At 41.2% G+C, this 16,675-nt stretch overlaps 1 protein-coding gene across 12 annotated transcripts in view; it reads left to right on the top strand.

The window, feature by feature from the left end:
* Positions 1 to 16,675, top strand: part of TENM4 (teneurin transmembrane protein 4) — a 1,208,276-nt gene that overhangs the window by 837,647 nt on the left and 353,954 nt on the right. Inside the window, exon 1 of one of the 12 annotated variants that reach the window (XM_066175596.1) lies at positions 8,842 to 8,883. The exons of the other annotated variants lie outside the window; for them this stretch is intronic. The gene's annotated coding sequence lies outside the window, so the exon portion shown is untranslated. Of the gene's footprint in view, positions 1 to 8,841; positions 8,884 to 16,675 lie in introns of those variants that run through there. 12 annotated transcript variants of the gene reach the window in all.

Raw genomic sequence — 16,675 nt, 5'->3', positions numbered from 1 at the left:
CCTGAGGGTACTGCAAATCTGGAGCAAGCTAACAGTTTCCAGATCTCCAATGTGTGTGTCTCACAAAAGCAAGAACACTGGGATATTTTGAAGCTTAGTGATGTTACTTGGTGGCCCTGACTCTCCCCTCCATCAAAGCTGTGATGAGAAGCATCTTCTGCCCTCAGTCGAGCTATCAACCCAACCACCCTCTTGGGCTGCCTTCCAGCAGCTGTTGTCATAAGCTAAGGATTAGTAAGGGCCCATTACAAACTGCTGGGAATTACCATTTAGTAAGAAATCTAGATCAACTCTCTAACCAAGTAACAAGCAGACGTTTGGGTCAGGGAGAGACTTGTACAGAAATTTTGCAGTTTCAAAGGTTTTCCTAAGAGACAGTTGGTGCCCCAGTGCTGAGGTTATGAATTCAGAGTTGCTTTGGGTCAGTGAAGCTTTCTGGTTGTCTGGAGGGTACATCAGCATTATGATATGGGTATTTATCTCCACTAATTAGAAACAGTTTGTTTTCTCTTTCCACTAGAATTCTGGGTAGTGCCAAAGTGGTTAGGAGCTTGATCCACATCTCCTTGGTTTGGGCCACTGAGAAACAGAGACAGGCTTTTGCATTGGTACAGATTTATCTAGCCCCACTGTGAATCCTACAGTATAGTAAACCTAAGAAGTGGAAGAGAATCTACCATGCTATTTCATCCCCAATCCAGCATAAGTGCTCATTTTTATACAACGCTCTGTTTCTATAGTGCTTTTGGGAGTCACAGAATCACAGAATGGATCACGCTGGGAGAGAGCTCTGGCTGGGTTCAACCTCCCTGCCCCAGCACAGTCATCCTAAAGCACATGGCATAGGATTGCATTGAATGGTTCTTGAATAATTCCAGTGACAGAGAGTCCACAATCTCTCTGGCCAGCCTGTTCCAGTGTGCAGACACCCACACAGTCAAGTTCTTTCTCATGCTCTGGTCACCTCAGGTTTAGATGTTTAATTTTTTTATCATCATCATCATCACCATCATCATTATTATTATTTGAATTTGACTTCCCTAAGGCATCTGATCATTAGAAAAATATTTCATTGTGTTAATCAGAAATTTCCTTTTTCTTAATCAAATTTTCTTCTGAATTAAATAGTAGCACTGATGTCCATTTTTTTCCTTGGGATCCTTCAGCTTCCTCTGGACTTTTATAACCCCCTTTTTTTTTACTGCTTGCCGATTTGCATACATTTTTTGCAGATGTTTAATGCACCAGTTCTTCTTACTCCCTTTACGCTTTACATAAGTATATCCACATGGATATACTTTTGCTAACCACCTAGAGATATGTGAAACACTTCACGCCTGCTCTTAGCAGTCATGCAGAGAGAGACAAACATTTCCCTGCTGTAGAAGGTAGCAAACTGTAGAGAGTTAGTGATGACACCAATCTATGAATTAAATAAAGGAGTCACTTTATCTTACCCATCTGTCCTCCTAGGAACACTTTAAATCAAATGTAGAGAAAAACCACTCCTGTGATTGTTCATGTTCTGTAGCTTGACTGTGATGTAGGAATAAACCCCATCACAGTTTATTTTTTAAATGTTGGGGAGTAACAAAGCAGCTGAGACATCTGCTGAGATCAGCTGAGCCTTGATATTCTCCCCCCTTTAGCCTCAAGGGACTGGAAGGGACCTTAAAGATCCAGTTCCAACCCCCCTCCACAGGGATGGTGCCACAACTTCATACCCATCCACAAGCAATAGCACTATAATTTCAGAGGCGTGATTGTCCTTGGGAGAGAGAAAGATGTGGAATAATTCATGAAGAAAAAAGAATAACCTTGCTCTGCACTGTGGAGCATTTATACAGAAATGAATAATCCTTGTTTCTGGTCTGCTGATAAAATTACCTCCTGTTTTACAAGTGTGGAAGGTAAAAGCAGAATTCCAGACAGTCCTTTGCAGGTATTGAGCTATAGAGACATAATGTAACCATTTTAATTGTATTAGTAATAGAGTCTGGAATAACATGCCCTGCACTGGGATCATTGAGACTCAACTGAGCTGGACTAGGTCCAGCATCTGCTTATTTGGGATAAGGCAACAAACTTTTTTGGATGGGTTAAGCCAACTTCCCCTTACCTTGGAACTTCTAATGCACCATGACAAACCCTGAGAGTCTCCTTCACTTTTTTCTTGTATTCCCATAACAAATTACAGAATATGTGAACGCTCCTCCTGACCTTAAACTAACAGATAAAAACCAGGTGTCACTGCTGCTGTTACTGTTTAAAGGCAATAAGAAAGCATCTTAAGTCATATTTCTGATATAATTAAGAAGATAGAAAGACTGCATGAGTACCCTGCTGTCACTCTGACATTGCATTTCATTGGCTTAGGTCATAATTAAGGGAAGTTTGAGGAACATCCCAAGGAAGCAAGTATTGCTGATTATCTTCACTGCACAGTCTTTTCCAGGCTCTTCTTCAAGGTACCATTTTTTATGACCAGCAATGACTCACAGGGCAGTGACACAAACAGCATGGGCTACATGGACCTTCTACTCCACACCAATCCCCCTCTCTTTTTCATGGCCAGCATCCCCAGCCAAGCGTGACAGAATGCATTTGACCCATTTATCAGCCAGCTCAGCAGTGGTTATCAGGCCCTGCCAGCCGCAAGCTGCCAGAGCCTCTAAGAAACAAAGGCTCCAGGTACACAGCTCACAGTTCTGCTGTGTGTTTCTTCCAACATGTCAGTCTCTTCCTAATTTGGGGAACCTTTACTGCCTCTTACAGCTCCTACCTCAAATTTTTCTCCTGTTTACATTTCAGATCCTGGAGCACACTGGATTTTTTTAAGCTCCTATGCATGTTCACGTCCTGTTTGTTTCTTTCACAGTACTCTAACCTGGTTCTCCTGATTTGGGGAGGAAAACTCCATAGTGGCTATAAGGAGACCGCATGGATTGAAGGTTTCCTCCTAACTTCCCCTGGTTAGTATGTGTCATCTCCCTCTGTGCCTGACAAATGACCAGGCTCTGCCTGCCTCTGTATAACCTCCTCCCCACAGATGATATGAAAGTGTTTCCTGCTTAGACTTGAGCCCTGCAGGCGGGAACTCCAGACATTGTCCTGGGACCAACAATGTCCAACCCAGCAGAGCCCTGAGACAGGACCACACCTAAAAAATCCCCACAACTCAGTCACTGTGTGCAGGCGCCTCTCTGAGACAAGATTTATCTTTGGATGGTCTTTCCAGCTGATCTGATCTGAAATAGCAACAGTTACTTCACTCTGTCAGGCTGCTTCTGACTGCAGAATGTTGCCCAGTCCTTTGCCATCAAACTGGTGTCTTTCTAGTGAAGTAAAACATATGTCTGACAGCTTCTGTCTTGAGTCTACATATTAAATGAGACCTGAACAGCAATACAGATAAAAGAGAAATGTCTTACAATCCAGCTCTGTTTTATTTAAAACGTAGTTAAAGAAAATGGCTTACTAGATGAATTTAGAAGGAGCACGTGAAGTCACCACTGAAATCTTCACTCCTGAGTTCATTGAAGTGTCTGCATATTTTAATACACTAGTTCACTAGGAAGGAAAAAAGCTGAGACAAAGCAAGGGAGGAAAAGAAAAATTTTAGCTGTTAAACCTGCAAGTTTGGGATGAAAACATACTCTCCAGTGGAAAATGTTTACTCCGCAGTGACAGAAGAGCATCAGCATCTCATAACTGAAACTGCCTAACTGCAAGACTTAGGCCAAGTCTGGACTCGGAAACAGAAGATTTCTGTTCAGTCCCTGGTTCTGCTGCCAGCTGAGGCATCCAGTGTTTCACCATATGGGTACGTCCCTCAATTTTCTTCCCCTATACCTCTGCTTCTCCAGCTGGAACTGGAGTTCTGCTTTACAACACACCATCTGTGGTCATTTCATTGAGGTTTTTAATGAGTAAGATCATTTTATTCATCCCACGGACAGTTCAACAAGTAAACCTCTTTTACTAATGAATGCTAAGTCCTTTAATTATTCTACCTTCCTGTTTACCTTGGTGTGAAATCCACATCTGAGAATGACAAAATTATTGAAAACAAATAGAAATCAGTAAAAAGGTCTCAACCAGAAAACAAGCCAGTCCTTTTTATCGTGATGGATAGGCTGAAGTGTGGGTCGTTGCTACGAATAGTATCACTTAGCTGCCTGTGCTTCGGCCAGGGCCAGGGCATTTGACCTGACTTGGCCACACTTTCTATCATCTTGTGAGTCGTAATAAATTCACGTGATTGATGGCACTTTGCAGATGTCAAGCAAAGTCACAGCCCTGGCCTTCAGGGAGACTCCGCCTCTATGTCGACCAGCCTGATGATAAATAGCAACAGAAGGTAGCCTTGGTCTGGTTAGGACTCTGTTAAGTATTCTTTCACAGAAAAATGTACTAAGAGCCCAGGCTTTGATTCATTTGTTGGTATGCCTCCAGTACTAGTTCACTCAGTTTTCATTGAAAAAATCATCAAAGCAAGAATGGTTTAGGTTGAAAAGGATTTTTTAAAGGCCATTTGGTCCAACCCTGCCCTACCAAGATCAGAAGCATCTTAAACTTGATCAGGTTGGTCAGGGCCCCATCCAACCTGTCAAATGTTTTCAGGGATGGGACATTCGTGGCCTTTCTGGGCAGCCTGTGCCAGTGTCTCACCACCCTCATTTTAAACGTCTTACATGTACCTAGTCTGAACTGACCCTCTTTTTGTGTAAAACCATGACCCTTTTTCCTAGCTCAGCAGAACTTGCTAAAGTGTTTGTCCCTCGTGTAATGTGTAATTCATAGCTAATTTAAGATAATGTTGGGAATTCAGCTTGGAGGCAGGCTTTCAGGATCAGGCCTCCAAGGTTCTCTAAAGTCATGGTTCTGCATTTCTATCCTGTGACTCTAAGAGAAAGCTTCTATTTCCTCATTTGCTTTTTCTTTTTTTTCTTCTGAGAAGACTTATGTCTGACCAATCTTGGCAAAAAGGCCAGTTCTCCAAATATGGCAGGATTAAAATGGTCTGTCTCCTGCTGAATTCCACGTGCTCATGGGCTTCAAAATCAATTGCTCATAATGTACCTTATTAAGGTGAACACTTGAAGGGAGAGAGGGTAGAAGGGAGAGAGAGAAAGAATAGACATCTGTTTCAGAGCAAAATGAAATCATAGCTGCAGGCAGGCATGGGAGAGATCAAGGGATGCTTTTAAAATATTAACAAAATTGCAAAACAATCCCTAGGGGTGCTGTAGGAATATTTGATTTGACGACAATGCAGTTGCAATTCGTTCTTTGCCAAGAGCTGGGAGAGAGACCATTCACGTCCAGTAATCCCCCTGCAAATGGCATCTTTCTTTCTTAAACACGCCTTCATTATTGTTCACATTGTTCGGTGATTTGCAGAGCTTCATGTAATGGCTCAAAATCAGAGATGAGAGTCAGGAGGGCAAGCTGGCAGCATTTCCTTTCTGGCTGACATTGCCTTCACTCCCAGACAACCTGTTCTAAATGATATCTTCTCCATCAATAGGTTTCTAATGAAATATTAGTTTCATTTAATGTTGTTGATTTTTTTTCTCTTAAGTAAAAAAAAAAAAAAAAAAAGAGGAGGAAAAATAGAGATAAAGAAAATTAAATTGAATGCTGAGAAAAGTTACACTGCTCAACAATCTTGGGAGGAAGGGGAAGGAGCAGGGTTTTCCTTAAAAAAACAAACCCAAGGTCTCAATTACTGTTACATTTGAGCCTACCAGCTGTGAGACTACCAACATGCAGTTCTTTCAAGCTCTGGAATGCACGTAAGATAATGCTAGACTGGGTTTAAGAACAGGATATCACACTTACTTCAGGGCTTGCATAATTAACTCATAATCATAAGAAGAAGAGTATTTTCTTTTACAAAAGGATCTGAAAACTACTGTAAATATGGAGGTACCTACTTCCTTACAGTTTGGCAAGATGTAGTTTTGACTCTACTTGTGCTAGTAAATAAAACAATACCAAGGGTAATTGTTTATATTGTTGAATAGCAGCTAAACAGCAATTTATAGAGGTTCCTAGCAAGGTTTTGACCTGGGCATACAATTTCTGAGCACAACTAAGGCATAACCAAAGGCCAGGATCCAGTCCCAAACGGCAGATTACATCACCTTGTTTTGGATCCTAGGAGGGTTTTTTATATAGATGAAGGCTTCTCCATGCCAGTTGTCCTCAATTCCAGGGAATAGTCCCAGAGAGTTATTTACTGTAATAAAATGTTCAATTTACTAGTGTAGATATCTCATTTGTGTCTTGGACTTCAGTTGAGATGAATTCCCAGATTAGATTGGTGAAAAATATGGTTGAGGACCAGTACGTTATTAGCATTCTGGTTTAGCAATAAATGTAACCATCAAAGCCATTTACAGCTTTTGTTGCTGTCTGCTTGTTTGTTTGCTTGAGGGTTTGGGGGTGGGGGGTTAAGTTTAGCTATGTTTGTTTCCAAACTTAAAAACTCCTGAGACCGTTTCTTATGTCTTAGTGAAGTGCTTTAATTTCAGCCTTAGCCTATATAAGACCCTGGGCCAGCTGGAAATCTACTAGAATTCTTATACAGGTTTGTAATAAACACAGGGCAGAAAAAAGGTGGGAGGTGTCAGCTATGGAAGGGACTGAGGCCTCTTAATAGTATTGACCTAATTAATGCACTGCTTAAGCATTTTCCCTGGAGTGTTTCTCTTTCTGCAGTCCCATGGGGGAAAGTGTTGGTCTCAAGGTAGGGGTCTCAGCCGCTGTGTCTGCTGCTTTCCCACCACATTTACTTTTTTTTCAAGATTCTGGAGTCAGATACGTGATCTACACCTTCCCTCCTCCTTCCCCCATGGAACAGCTGCCCTCTCTGACACAGATAAGCTAATTTGAGCTGAAAAGCATGAAGTAAGAAAGCCACAGGCATGTTTGCCTTAGGCCAGGATCTTGACAGTGTCTGTCTGTGATCCTATCGCCCCTTCCCTGTACATTTATGCTGAGCCCTCGTGTTGAGAGCAGCTCTGCACAGCAGCATAAAATCAGGAGCTTAAAATATGCTCAAGCCCAGCTGCTGTCCTGCCCTTGTCACAGCAGAGACAGTGGAATGGAAGGTGGAAGGAGGCTCATGCTTCCATCCTCGTGCCAACGCAGTTTATGCAAAGTTAATAAATAGGTATATAATGCTGGGTTTTACACTAATGGGGCTCCAGGTTAGACATACTTATTTATTGCTGCTGCCCTAATAAGACCATTAACATCTAGAAAAAGGGTGATGTTGAAAACCAGTCTGGAAGGGAAATAATCCATGTCCCCAAAAATACAGCCACATCACCTCTTTGTCACACTTCTGGGTTGTGTTTTGGTACCGATCATATCATATGCTTTCAGAGCTGCAGCTGCCTGCTCCTCAGCAGGCCACAATGGCCACTTCGTGCAACTTCTTGCTCTTGATTCACCATCTGAGAAAGTGCCAAAGGAGGCACTGACTTTTATTAGTGGTACTTTTATTAGGCACATCGTAGCGCCTAGACTACATGCTCCTACTATGAAGGGTGCCCTTCGGCTGTCGCTTCTGTATGACTTTGGCATGTTCCTTCCCAGCTCCTTTTCAGAGGCAACTACTTAAGAAGCAGTCCCCTCCAAACCTAGGCTGTGGGACGTCTGCTTGTTTCCATTAAGCATATAATTACACAGAGAACATTGTTTGTCTCGCTGGCTCTGGTCCAAGGCAACACACAGGCAATAAGCAATGCCAGGGTAGGAGGTAAAACACATGTGAATAAGAATTCCACTTGCAGCTCCTTGCTTTGATGCTGTACCCATCCTGCCTTAAACACATCCTTCACCAAATTACAATTTGTAGCCTAACAGAAGCTCGGCTTAGCTGAGAAAGTTCAGCTATGGGCTTCTCCTCTGCGTTCCAGGAGTAGCTGAGGTGTGAGGGAGACAAAAAGGCACTTAAGATCCTCCAGTCTGGCAAAAATGCTCCTGCCCTCTGTCCAGACGTTGCAACCTCTGGTTAAACAGAACAGACAGGAGTTATGTTGCCATCTTGAATAGGACAGCAGGATGATACAGACGTGGGACATGCCTTTACCCTAAAGACAGAATTACTCTCTTTCATAAATTCTTCGTCAGGCTGTAACTTTGACCACCAGCTAATTCTGGCTGCCCTGTGCCCAGTCCCACCATGCAGCAGTGGGAACCAGAATGGATCCCTGGATTCCTGGTCTGAAAAAAACCCCCACTTTTGATTTATTTTCCTTTCTGCAAGCATTTTATGCCAGATGAGAGTCACACAGATGCTAGTATTATCTCAAGGAAGGAGATGTGCATGGGTAAAATTGACCAGCCAGGGTGAGATAGGGAAGAAGTCTTTGCTTTAATTTTTTTGTCTGTGCAAACTTTTCTCTGCCTTGGAAGACTGTGAGGTGCACAAGCCTTGCAGTGCCCAGGACCACTCCAAAGCAGTTACAGGAAAAGAAACTAAAATACAGTTTCCCATTATGGGGAAAGGGGAAAAAGCATATTTGAGAGAGAAAGGTCACAAAGATGGGAGGAAAAAATTTTTCTTAATTAGATTTATCCCCCGACTAGAGCGCAATCAACTGACCTGCACATTTGCTTTTTGTAAGATTGTCAACCCCATCATCTTCTAGTGGAAGGTTCCCTGCCCATGGCAGGGGGGCTGGAACTAGATAATTTTAAGGTCCCTTTCAGCCCAAACCATTCTATGAGTCTATGATATCTAAGTGTCTTAACATTATCCCTTTACAGAGGAAGTAGTTGAATGTTCTTCAGTTTATGTCACCGCCCCATGCCCCCAGCACATTTGAGACAGAGCAGCTGAAGATACCAAGCCTACGCTCAGGTGAGGTAAGAAGCCAAGGAGCATGGATCATCCTCTGTATTTCCCTAAGAGAAAACCAGATTTTTTTAAAAAAATCACATATTTCACCTCCTCTCACTTTTAATTACTGTTTGCAGGGTGCAACTTTCAGCAGCGGGACCTTGTGTCCATGCCAGCATAGAGGGGCAAGGGTCACATTTACAAAGTCAGATGTTCCAAAAAAGCTGCCACTGGTGTCAGCTGGACTGAAATATTTCCATCTGAACTAATGGCCACTGGACGAGCCCCAAAGAGCCTGGTGTGTGTTCCCCACCTTTAGCTTCATTGTGAGTGTTTGGCTCCAGCCTGCTGTGGCTGTCAAGGATGGGGAGAGGCATTTTCTCTTTCATTTCCATTCCCATTAATACAGTTGTATTTTGTGAGGTGTTTGTTTACATGAGCCTTCTCATTTCTCTTCTCTCAGGGGAGCCATTAATTTATCTGCTCTGCTTTTCATCAACAGGAGTTGACAGAGGGAGTTGGAGTATGGGTTAACTGCTGTTTAGAGCAAGTGGCAGGTGCTGGTATCACTCAAACTAAATGAAAATATAAATATCTCTTTACCTACCCAAGAAATCAGTTTAAAACCCCCAGTGTTTAGGTTCAACCTGTTTGTAAGCCTAATGACCCAACTCAGCACTAAATGTGTTTATTGACAGCTTGAAGGCTGGACTGCTCCAGACCCCAGCTATATATAATTATGGAAAGAAAATTTTTAAAATGCTTTAATCATAAAAGGCACTATGCTTATTATGTCAAAAAGAAACCTAATTTTGGCGAAAAACCTGCTCCATCAAATCCAGGCTCCCACAAGGGTCCACGGGGGCAAATCAGCAGCTCCCAAGGTCACAGGTTACATCTGAGAAAATTGCCAATGTGCTCTCTTACATGTTTCTTCATAGTTTCATTTTGGCTCACCCTGAGAAGGAGTTTTTCAAAAGACTCCATTTTCTTAATTTCAATCTTTTTTGTCCTCAGCACTGACACTTTTGGAGACTGAAATATGATGCAGTGCAGCCCATACCATAAAAGTGAACATTAAAAGGTTTTGTAGAGAGAGCCGAGCTTATAAAGACTCATTTTAGTCCCCCAGTGAAATGAATGGAAAATACTTCCAAGTAATTTAAAGGCCTTTGGATCAGCTGCAGAGTTCACAAAAACCATGGTGGTGTAAAACTCAGTTCCATTCAGGAGATGACACAACAGATTTAGTCCTCATTGGTCAGAAATGTAGGCAGAAAACTAGTGATTTGTGGAATACCTTAAGATATAGCTTATGCACAGCATGATTTCCAAAGCAAAAAGCTAAAAAGTAGTAAGAAAGATCTATTTTTTTAACATTCATTTTTCCGACACGGGATACCAACAGTTGCTACTTAAATACAAGGAGGAAAAAAAAAGGAAAAAAAAGGAAAGAAAACAAGGAAGTAAAGGGAGGGAAAAGATGCTGGCTGCATTTAACTGGCTTGCTTACATCAGTTTTCAACTTTTCTTGAAAACAGTGTAGTAAAGATATGGCAGAGAGAATAAAGTCTCAACAGAAATTCCAATTAAGGGCAGAGAAACTTTGCTCTGTAAGCAAAGAGGAGGAATAGATGACTTGTGGACATGGATCAAGGGGTTTCAGCAAGCTTCCATGAAGCAGCAGCAGCTCTCTTGTCAAGGAAGGGAGCAATACTATCTCTCAAAGTCACAAAATGTACACCTACCCATGGATGGCAGGGGCTGGTTCTGGAAAAGAGGGTCTAGAATGGTTATTAGAAAACCCCCTGCTCTTTTGCTTGAGAACTGGTTAAAAATTCAGATTTTTATGTCAGACAAGTTATTGCATGCATGACCTAAAGTGGAAACAGCTCTGTCTGCCAACTCAGATGATAGAAAAGAGTATCCCAATCTGTTTTCCTTCCCACCTCAGTGTATTTCCTCTTGCTTGAGCCTTGCATCTAATTGTGAAATGCCCCGATAAAACCAGATTGATATTAATCTCACTCCATTAAAGTTGGGGTAGGCTACAAAAATAAAAAGGTAAGGTTATGGCAGATAAGGGCTCTTTTTTCTTCTAATTTCCAGACAATTTCCCTGATCTGCTTATGGTGTGGTTTTATGAACAGCTGCATCAGTATCCCCAGGGAGGCAGGAAGCAGCAGGGTGGCTGAGCCCTAGCAGGAGGGAACATCTCAAGCAGGGTTTGTCATCAGAAACATTGAAAAGGGTACCATTCTTTTACTGAGGTTGACATTTTCAAACCCAGGAGCCTGCACTTTGGTGAAAACAAACTTATGTTTAAAGGATTCTTGGCAATTGGATTTCCTGCAGATTTCTGCATCCAACAGATGCAAGCATTGATCCAGCTTCACTTGGGCAATGATATGTACAATGAGACATTTGGCTTCAGGACCGTATGACTGAGGATGTTGCTGTCTCCTCTGTCTCCATCTGTACTGCTTCCTTTACAGACATAAGTGCTAATAAATTAACATTTGTATACTGCCTTGAAAATCATGAGCTTAAATATAGAGGGTTTTATTAGCTCATATCCTGGCAAAATATTTCTTTCATACAAATTGCTTTTTTGTAATTGAATTATCCCTTGCGATTTTTAAAACTTTCGCAGTGGTTGGACCTCTGCGATTTATCATTCTTCTCTGCAAGAGTTTGCCAAGGTAGGAAGGAAATTGGTAAAAAAATTATTGCAAAAAAAGTAGATAAGCATTTTATTTTAGGGTTCTTTTATGTCCATGATTCCAACAAGCCTAATAATCTTTGCAAATCTTTAGCATGTTATGGCCCGGAATCCATCCTGAAACTATGATCTCACCACATAAGTTTCTTGTTAGATTACTAGACTCTCTCAGACATCTTCTTAATAGTGATATGTCTCATAAATTATTTATTGAAATGACATGCTTAAAAGCATCAAAAAAGACCTTTTACTTGGCTGTGAAACAGTTGGAGAATGGTTATATCTGTTTCTCATAAAATGGGCCCAAAAGGTTAAATGCCTTGTCCACGATTACACAATAAATTAGTGGTACAGCAGGGCATAAGAGAAACTGGTGCTGTTTCCCAGAGTCTTGCTTCTCAGCAGTAGACATAACTATCTCTTCATCTCAGGAACTTTTGCATGGCCCAAAATGAAGATGGTTTGCTTGCCACTGAAACCTGTGGTCTTCTTCTCTATTCTTTGGACATTGGTGGAGCTGTCAACCTTGTTGCTATGGGTGGGCTATTGGGTTTTTTTTTATCATTTCCCAGAATATAGGCTTTCCAGAGATAGACAGTCACCTATGACTTCACATGAAACACTCAGGATTCAGAGACAGCCACTGAATAAGACTCCATATGCTTTCCAAATGTGATCGATAAGTCTCAGCCAAATGATGGAGCCTGTTACTGAGTTTTGCTTTATTGTCTTTTACTTCCTAAGGCGTGTAAAAGATTGTGTTTGTTGCATCTATTTGAAACAAATAGTAATAATTAGCATTTATATAGCAATTTCTGCTTATAAAGCCCTGCTCAAACACTAATTACTCTTGGTTTAGTGTAAACTAATATAATCCCACTCTGTTTTGCAACCTACTTGCATCTTTTGTTGATTGAGAGCTAGTTCAATTACTTTTAATCTTTGGTCTAGCTAGTCATTAAAGGTATGACTAAGAAGAGCCATTTACACCTCCAATCACTTTCTCCCTTCCCTGCCTTCTTCATTTGCTTTTTCCTTTTCTTCCCACAATGTGTTTTTGGTGAACGTTCTTTAAGATGGATTCCTTTGCATGGCAGCCGAGCTTTTCTTCAGCAAAAGAGTGGGCCTTTCCACTCATTTTTTAAAATGTTATAAAAACTTGTTCTTATGCGAAAGATTTAATAAGTTCTTCTGTTTTGCCACACAAAGTCAAATACAAGATGTTTTCCTATGGCAAAAAAGAAGATTCATCACTTAGTCACTAAACTAGTGATCTTAATACCAACAATGCAGAATTTATTTTTCAGTTTGGACTTGGACTTTATTTGATAAAATGCTCTTGTCTAGCATTTTATCAACTGAAATATGATTGGATTTCATTATTACTGGCACAGAATCCAAGGACTCCAGCAAAAAATTTCTGATGTGCCAACAGGAGCTGGAGTTTGTGTAGTCTGTGCCACTGACTTCCTGCATTATTTGGTCTGGTCATCTCCTTTCTGCCAGTCTGTTCTGCCTGTAACATGGGAGAGATGAAAATGGACTTCCTTGAAGGCTAAAGCAGTAAGAAATCTGAGGTTTTACCATGTGTTAAAAAAAAAAAATGGAAAAATAAACCCTGCTGTTACGCTGGTAGCTTTAGTCAAGTAGAAGAGCAGAATTTTGCAAGAATAGAATAAATGTAATGTTTGATTTTTTTACTTGAACTACAGTATCAGTTATCATTACCTTTTTAAGATCCCTCCTTAATGCACCTTTCAGTAGAGTGACATTTGCACATCTGAAAGAGTGTATTGATGTCCGTTTTGGAAGGTCATCGAATCACAGAATCATTGAAATGTTTGGGTTGGAAGGGACCTTAAGAATCATCTAAGGAGCAGGGACACCTTCCACTAAACCAGGTTGCTCAAAGCCCCAACCTGGCCTTGAAAACTGCCAGGGATGGGGCAGCCACGGCTTCTCTGGACAGGCTATGCCAGTGCCTCACCTCCCTCACAGGGAAGAATTTCTTCCTACTATCTAATCTAATCTAATTAATCTAATCTAATCTAATCTAATCCTACCCTCTGTCAGTCCAAAGTCATTCCCCCTTGTCCTGTCACTCCATGCCCTTGTCAAATTACACTCTCCAGCTGTCTTGTAGCCCCTTCAGGCACTGGAAGGTGCTGTAAGGTCCCCCGAGAGCCTTTTCTCCATATCCTTGTACGTGCAATGCTAAACTGCAACCTAGCAATCAGGTGTAAATCCTCTTGGAGGTGCTTAAAATCTCTTCCTAGAGGTGATATCCCTCCTTGTTATTCCAATGAATAACAGGAAAAAACCCCAAACATTTTCTATTTCTAATTCACTATTTTTTCCTCTCGATTTTTTCCCCATAGACATTTCACCTAAGAAAATACACTTCCTACTGAATAAGCTTATTGTGCCATTGAGAATGAGGCTCTGGACACAGTAGGGGTTACACTGATTAATCAGTCTCTAGCATCTCTCAATGAACTCTGATTATCTCGCAGAGAAGTCCTAAAATGAATCAATTCATGAGCCCTTGCAGTCTTTTTTACAGATAATTCATATTTTTATAAACTTAGTTTGAAGTTCAATCCTTTCGGGAATTTTGTCAGAACAAGAAAACAGGTTGGTTTCTCCCCCTGCTGAAGGAAGGCAATAAGAGATTGCCCAGCACCACAGCATCTGTGACAAGAGGAAGGACATCTTTACACGTGACACTGTCATAAGACATGGACAGGTTGGCCTTGTGACTAGTCCTGCAGGAGTTTCCTGTGTTATTTGCTTGAATTCAAGTAACTGGATAATATAGTTCCTTTTGCATGCAAAAGGGGGATGATAATACTTTTTCCCCTATGCTGTCTGTCCTGCCTGATTAGGTGAGAGCCCTGCTGCAGGAAGGTTTTCATCTTACAGTTCTGCAAAGTGTCTATATAATTAGTCTTAATAAATAGGCAAATACGAAATAAATTTTTCCCTAGCAATACTTTCTGAGCATAACTCTGAGTATGTTCCTCCAAATTCAGTTGAGCTTATGGAATTCCCTGCTGTTCAATTCACTTCCGGCCAAAACTATTTTTCCATTGTTTTCACAGTCAAGCCAATGACAAAAAGGAGAAGAAATCCAGATCTTGTGAGTTTTATACTACAGGTCTCATTCAGTTCCAGCTGCCACCCTGTGAGCTGCTCAGACTCCAGGCTGTACTTGAAAGGTGTAAAACAAAGGATGCTCTGAGCTCTGTTTCAAGCAGGAGGTGCTCATCAATGTGATGTGTTTACTAAGGAATATGGATACAGGGTGGTGGCTGCAGGCAGAAAAGACAGACATGCTTTCTTTCCTAAAAGAGTCCTGGCCTCCATTCAGTTCTTTTCGGAAATAATGTCTGATAGCAAAAAGATACACCCGAGAATGGATGTGAGTTCAAGGCCTCTTTTCTTTTGGCAAGGCTGGGGGCTTATCAATATTCCCATGAAGAAGACTGTAAACAGTGAGTTCAAATGAGACAAGTACTTCTTCACACCACACATAGTCACACTGGGGCACTGCACACAAGATGTTGTGGAAGACTAAAGTATTTAAGAGTCAAATGGCATTAGGCAAACTCTCCAGAGGGCAGATTCATGAGGGACTGCCACATTCAGTGGTCCTGCAGAGAAATTTGCTGAAGCGGACAGAGGGAAAGGATCAACCTTGATTCTTAAATCATCCTTCACAACCACTGTCCCCATCTTCTCTTCCAAATTAACTGCAGCCAGTCCATACAGGGGTAATAAAGATGGATAGTTTCCTTGTTCACTTTATTGACAGAGAAGTAGGGATACAAAGCTAGTGTATCTAAACATGGGAATTCACTTGCCTAATTGTGGAATAAAGAGGTTGAATGGCCCAAGGTGTTCATGGGAATCGCCTTGGGATTCTTACTACATTTTCATTTGGGTCACAATTTAATTATAAAGGTTTCCTGTAGGCCTCAACAGAACACTGAGAATTAGACACAAAGCTTACCCAGGAGTGGTTATGAGGCTTAACACCCTGAGTGAGTCCTGTACCAGCCTTTTCTTATTGTCTAAGAGATGAGACACTGGCTCAGGGTGCCCAAGGGAATTGTAGGTGCCCCATCCCTGGAAGTGTTCATGGACAGGTTGGAAAGAGTTTTGAGTAACCTGGTCTAGTGAAAGGTGTCCATGTCCATGTCAGGGATTAAAAATAAATGATCTTCAAGGTCCCTTCCAACACAAAGACATCTTACTTGTTGTCATAGATTCCATTCTACAGTTCTATGACAAGAAATTATGATTTTTGTTGTTGTTGTTAAAAAAACAAACAAACAAACAAAACCCCAGGCCATTTTTTTATTTTCTGGAAGAAAAAGGAAAAATTCTCCCAAACAGATTGGAAAGGACTATGCTAAGGGCTTTCACCGAGGATGCTTGAGGCACATTCAAAACTTCATCCTGTCTGACTCAGCTTAAGGACATAAATGTTGGCTTCCTGTATCCCAGGCAAGAGCCCAAATTAGCAAAAGGTGGGTTTTGGAGAAAGAATGGGAATACTTTCAGTGACTACCTGCATTTTATTTCACTGGTTCTTTTATCACACTGAGATTTGCTGATAAATGGGCAGTTTTCACATGGGGTTTGGATGTATGGCACGTCATACACTCAAACCTTGAGTCTGACATAGAAAGAGGCTGACCATAAAATAGTGTACATAGTCAGGCTGTATCTTTTGACATTTATTATTTAAATGCCATTATGCATTGTCTATTAAATTGAGGTTCTGAAGAGAACCCACTTCATTCAAGAATGGCTAATAGACTCATAATGAGAATTTCAATATAAAACTAAGATTTTTCCGAAGTAATTTCCATTTTGGCCTAAGCCAGAGTAGGGTTCTGATGGCTGCAACTGCAGACTGCTTATACTTGTCAGAAATTATTCAAAAGAATTTTTAACTTCAGGCCCTAAAATCTTCTACTAGCACAGGTTAAATGTTCCAGCCCGTGACAGAAGACTTAGTGAGTTGTAAACCAGAAATAATTGAGATAATTGCATTCCAGCCTCCTTCATGTTTTCCCGTCAGTACTATT

This window comes from Chamaea fasciata, unplaced genomic scaffold (assembly GCF_029207755.1).
Source record: "Chamaea fasciata isolate MVZ Bird 193981 ecotype frontalis unplaced genomic scaffold, bChaFas1.0.hap1 SCAF_2, whole genome shotgun sequence".
Classification (NCBI taxonomy): domain Eukaryota; kingdom Metazoa; phylum Chordata; class Aves; order Passeriformes; family Sylviidae; genus Chamaea; species Chamaea fasciata.
The sequence above is the reverse complement of the archived record's forward strand: the minus strand, read 5'-3'. Positions and strand labels throughout refer to the sequence as shown.